The sequence below is a fragment of the Suricata suricatta genome, chromosome 10 (genome assembly GCF_006229205.1).
Source record: "Suricata suricatta isolate VVHF042 chromosome 10, meerkat_22Aug2017_6uvM2_HiC, whole genome shotgun sequence".
Classification (NCBI taxonomy): Eukaryota; Metazoa; Chordata; class Mammalia; order Carnivora; family Herpestidae; genus Suricata; species Suricata suricatta.
The window spans coordinates 3,244,687-3,250,170 of record NC_043709.1 but is presented as its reverse complement, the minus strand read 5'-3'; the positions used below and the strand labels follow the sequence as shown (position 1 = coordinate 3,250,170).

General features: G+C 60.2%; 1 long non-coding RNA gene across 3 annotated transcripts; it reads right to left on the bottom strand.

The window, feature by feature from the left end:
• Nucleotides 1–566: 566 nt before the first annotated feature.
• LOC115304863 lies at nucleotides 567–3,719 on the bottom strand. 3 transcript variants are annotated; one of them, XR_003914642.1, is made up of 5 exons: nucleotides 3,667–3,719; nucleotides 3,484–3,543; nucleotides 2,469–3,158; nucleotides 1,519–1,651; nucleotides 567–714 (listed from the first exon to the last, which is right to left on the bottom strand). It is a non-coding gene; the product is annotated as an uncharacterized LOC115304863 (long non-coding RNA). The 3 variants fall into 3 exon arrangements; XR_003914641.1 differs by lacking the exon at nucleotides 567–714 and having other exon boundaries at nucleotides 1,175–1,651; nucleotides 2,469–2,861; nucleotides 3,029–3,158; XR_003914640.1 differs by lacking the exon at nucleotides 567–714 and having other exon boundaries at nucleotides 1,175–1,651.
• Between the last annotated feature and the right edge of the window lie 1,765 nt (nucleotides 3,720–5,484).

Below are 5,484 nucleotides of genomic sequence, written 5' to 3'. Positions count from 1 at the left end.
GTACCCGCCTGGTCTGGTGTCCCGCCCCGTCCCCTTCCAGAGAGGGTATGGTCGCCAGTGCCCACACGCACGCGTGGAATTCAGCTTTCTCTCTGCCTCCAGCCAGTGGCTTGGCCTGCACACCTCGGGCTCCCAGGCGGTGTCCCCCCTCCTCACTCCCCCCACAGGGTGCCCGATGGCATTCGAGCCAGGACCCCACGTGGTGCTGCTCCACAGGCCCCCAAGGCAGCCAGCCTCCCACACCCCGCTCCCTCGATTTGTCAAAGATCAAAATCAGGCTCTAGTGTAGGATTGTGTGCCCTGTGCAAGTCCCAACACAGCCCAGAATGTGGACTTGCAAACAAATATCCTAAGTAAATCTGGAGGAGAGAGCTCTCCGGGCACAAAGAGACTGGAAAAATGTCAGGAGGCCTTCGCAACGTGCTGTGTGTTTACCAGTAAACACGGCCCGTCTGGACCAGCCCGGACTTTGGGCTTTCCAAACCACCAACATTTCAAACAGCGCTGGGGACCGACATGGGGTGGGGGGGGGCAGCCGGTCAAAACACACCCATCCCTACCAACCGTTATCGGTACTTGGCCTAAGAGATTTTTATTAAGAAAAGGCATTTGCAGGGGCTCCTAAGCGGCTCCGTCGGTTAAGCGTCTGACTCGGTCTTGGCTCAGGTCATGATCTCACAATTCGTGAGTTGGAGCCCCGCGTCGGGCCCTGCGCTGAAGGTACAGAGCCTGCTTGGGACTTGTCTCTCCTCTCTGCCCCTGCTCTGGAGCTCCCTCTCAAAATAAATAAGTAAACTTCAAGGGGGAGGGCATTTCAATCACAACACCGGAGTGTCAAGGACATGCTCTCAGAGAAAAGGACAATTTCTTTGAAGTGACTAGAGGCAGCGGTACAGGAAACCCCACAATGCCCTGGCCTGTCTTCCCCAACTTGCTGGAGGCCGGGAATGTTCGGCAGACGCGGTGGTCCTCACAGAGGACTGGCGACTGTGGCCCGCGTCCCCTTCTGGGTGACAGCCAAGGCCTAGAGGTGTCCATGGAATCTGCTGGCCATCCCCTCGCACACTGATGGAGCCGCGTGCGTCCAGGCCCTGTGGCGGGTGAAGACGCTGGCCCTGCTCCAAGGAGCTCTCTCTGCAGACTCACAGCCGAAGCTGGGGGCGGGGGGGAAGGAGGGACGGGGGGGGGGTCGGGGGGGGGGCGGCGGACTTCTTGGGCTCCGGTCCTTGCTGCCTCAACCAGCTGGAAGGACTCAGCTGGACAAGGCAGAGACCAGGGGAGACCTGAGGGTCCCAGGAGGGAGCAAAACCATAGGCCCCCTGCCTGCCATCTGAGAGGCCCGAGGGCAGCGGCCAGGCCGGCGAGGGGAGGGACACCTTGTAGACAGAGCTGCGCTAGACGAAAGCTACACGGGGGGAGGCTTCGCCGGTGAGGTGGGCACCAAGCAGGCTTCCTGGAGGACGTGACCCTTGGCAGAGCCCTCAGGCAGGTGGTCACCAAATCCTGACCGCGACTCACCTATCAGGTCCGGGCCCTGCACGTCCTGCACGCGCCCTGCTGATTCTCACCCCAGGGCCCACGGAGATAGCCGTCACTTTCCCATTTTATAGATGAGGAAGTTCAGTCCGGAGGTCAAGTCATTCGTCCAAGCCTACAGTAGGAGTGAAAAGTAGAGGCAGATTTTACTCTGGATCTGTTAGATCCCCCTTTCTTTTTTTTTAATTTTTAACGTTTATTTATTTTTGAGAGGTGGGGAAGGGCAGAGAGAGAGGGAGACACAGAATCGGAAGCAGGCTCCAGGCTCCGAGCTGTCAGCACAGAGCCCGACGCGGGGCTCGAACCCAAGAACGGTGAGATCATGACGTGAGCCGAAGGCAGACGCTTAACCCGCTGAGCCCCCAGGCGCCCCTCGGTCTGCTGGATTCCTAAACCCGGGGTGTGTCTACTAGTTCCATGGGGGGAACCGGGGGTGTCCAAGGCCAAGGCAGTGACGTGCACCTATACCTGTGTTTACACGCATTTGAGGGGCAACATACTGTGTTTCAGGGCTGCACTCCCCCACCGTGCCCACCCACAGCAGTATAATTCTGTGCCCAGCTCAGATGGTTGTGAACCCCATCTCCAGCAGCTCAGAACATCCACCTGTCCGTCATGCTCTGACCTACTAGGTCACATGGGTCCTGAAGCTCCAAGCCCATTGCTCTAAACTGGACAAAAGACATCCATGGCCCAGCTCCCATGCTGAGCCCCCCTACCCCCCGGGGACCATCTAGCCTGTGCCGATGGGGAGGATGTCTCCCTCCTGGGGAGGGAGAGGCGTGGGCAGCATTGCTATCTGGGGCTTCTCAAGAACGCCAGAGACAGACTGATCAGAGACAGAGACCCACATGGCAACGGAGCCCCAGCAAAGTCAGCCGGTAAATTTGGGCTGGGGACAGGCTCAGTCAGAACACGGGGTTAACACGTACCATTTATTCTTGTTTACGAATCTGACGGACTCGAGCCAAACGCCCCTCCAGGCCGCCTCTGGGTTCCTGCGTCTGCACCTGCTACTGCCACCCCACAGGGCCGGGGCCAAGACTCATCCCTAACACAGGGTTCCTGTATCTGCTGGGTTATTGGGCTAGGGGAGCGCTGGCTTCCGGACCCGGCAGCCCACCTCTGGGGGTGCCCTGGGGCCGGTGCAGATGGCAGAATGGATCTGGGCTCGGACAGCCTGGGTCTTGCTCCCTCTTGGAGATCCTCAGCTGAATGAGATCATTTCCGGCCCTTGGTGTCTTCAGTGTACAATGCGGAGGGACCCAGCTGCCCTGTGGCACCGCTGTGAGTTCCACGCCTTAACGTGACGTCATTATCTGCACCTGCGAGGTTTTGCTGTCGTCACCAGGATGGGAGCCAGGCACCTTCCCTCCGCCGGGCCCCCACTGGGGCCCAGCCACGGACCACGGGGCAGCTCTGAACCAGCCAACAGGGAACTGTCCCTTTCTCAGTCTGTGTGCCCTGCCCCCATCGATTTCCACCGTCTGACCTGTGGGCAGACTTCCCGGAGACCGGAGACCGAGGCCCTGACTGATGACACTCCCAGGCACAAAGTCCTTCTCATCAGAGCTTTGCAGATCAGCAAAGGGCAGACAAGTGACCTGTGAAGGCCCTGGTTCCTGGAAAAGGACTTGCCTAAGCTGCAGGGCAAACAGACAGACCCGGGCCTGCGCCCCCAGACCCATGGGGGTGCTTTCCCCCCACAGGGCTTGGGGCCAGCAGTCAGGTCTCATTCTCTCCGAACACAGATGGCTGACACCACCTTCTTACGAGTTCAGGGTCAACCCCACTGCCTACATCAGGTGGCGGGAGCCTCCGCCGGCTACCCCCCTTCCTCTCTGGATGGCCCAGCATCCGGATTCTCCCGCAGAGGCCAAGGGGGGAGGCTTGGGTAAGCGGGCACATGCAGGAGCCACTCAGCAGGTGTGGGGCCCACAAACCCACCTCCAAACCTGGGTCCATGTGACCTGGTGTAGCAAGGGACCTCTCTTGTGCCTCGGCCTCCTGATGGCAATGTGGGCACAAAAATACATTATGTCTCCAAACATCTTCAAGATTAGAAACCGTAGTTAGAAAGCTAAAACAGCATCAGCACCAAAGAGATAGGAGCAATGTGCCCCCACGCACCCCGAGTACTTAGTAAGGCCTCAGAGGGACTCGGTGGGACTCGGTGGTGCTCAGACACGTTGTCAAGAGCAGTAATGTGTCTCTGAAATGATAGATTTCTGCTCAGTCCTGCAGAGGTGGCCGGCTCTGTTCTGTTGCATTGCTCACAGTCTGTACCGCTGGTGGTAAGGAGAGAGGGAGTGGGGGAGAGACTTCCAGGAGCTGGGGGTCCTCTGTGGCAGTTTCTCCTATGGGGGACGTGTGTGACAGGTCCTTCATGGCAAACAGGAAGCCACGCCCCTGCCCCCATGCTTGGAGCTGTTTCATGCAGCTGTTTGTGCCTGGGGGAAGGCAGGGGGGAGAGGGGAAGCTGTTGTTCAAAAGTGACAACTTTGTTCAAAAGTGACAACTTGGAACACATGCCTGAAAAACAGATTTGTCTCCCTAAAACCTTGGGAGCCCCACGAATCCAAGAACAGGATTTCTCCACGTCTGCTGGGTGTAACCACTCCACCACTGCACCCAGCTCCCTTTGTCCTCCCTGGAAACGATTTTTACCAGAACTTTCCGGCCGCCTGGTTGAACGGGGCTCGAGGCAGACCATCACAGCGTATCTGGGAAGAGCAGCCAACACCCCTGCCTTTGGATTCTTGGTTCTTCACAGCCTGGGATCTGGAGTGTGTCAGGTGACGTCTTTGAACTTGGATGTCCTCACGAGGACATGAGCGCTGCACTTCCCTCACTGCTTACATCCATGACACCCAGCGGCGTGGCTCCGAGCTGTGTTCATAAGACATTCTGTTCTCTGCCCAACCGATGCAATAACGAGCATCTAACTGATCACCTTGAAAACCCAAGCATAACGCAAATTCTGGCCATTGCTAGGATGTGCAATAAAAGTTGGGCTTGGCACGGTGAGAGTGGGAAGGTCATGTGGGTGTCTACAGGGCGGGGCAAAGTTCACCACACCTAGGGGCCGATCAACACAGGGGAGCTGAAGACGGCGTGGAAGGGCCCCAGGTACGCCTGGGCTCCCAAGTCTCCGCGGAACGCGCGGATTTGCTCCGAGCTGGGTTTCCGGCCCGAGCAGGTCCTCCGGGGCGCCCGCCGCTACAAATAGAACGGTGGCAGGAGCAGCGGGAGGGCAGGGAGGAAAGCTGGCATAGCACACATTTCGTTCCCAAGGGAGGGGTGTCTTGATGCGCTGGCGCCGGGGGCCTTGTGCATTCCGCGCGTCGCGCGCACACAGAGCGGCTTTGCAGCTCTCTCCCCTGCTCCTCGTCATTGGCTGCCGGGCCGCGACCTCCCCCTGCGCTGGCGGAGGCCCAGCGCCTCGGCTGGGCTCAAAGTCAGCCCCTCTCCCCTGAGGCACGGCGGGAGGGGGCACGGCTCTCCCGCAGCCCGGGTGTGGGTGTGGGGCGGGTGGTCGGAGTTGGCAGCCATTCTCCAAGCTGTCCCCGCTGCCCTTCACCCTTCTCTGTCCCCCGCCCGCCGCGCGCCTGCAGGGGCACCTCGGCCACCTGTTGGCGTGTCCACCCAGCTCGCGTTCTCTTTCCCCTTCTTTTGCATTCTGGGGTCCTTGGGCCTGGTCCATCTCCGCCCGCCCCCCACCCCGCGCCCCGGGACTCGAGGGCACTCGCGCCTCGACCCAGGTCTAGACCCGCTCATCCGAGGCCAGGGCTCCCGAGGGAGGAGGGGCCTCGCCGGCGTGTCCTGGGCGCCGAGCAGGAACCTCCAGGGTCCCGCGGCCTCGTGCCAGCCCCTGCCGCGACTGCAGGCCCTCCCGGCGGCGGGCCTGGACGCGCGCCTACCCCAGCTGCACGCGCTGTCCCACCTGCG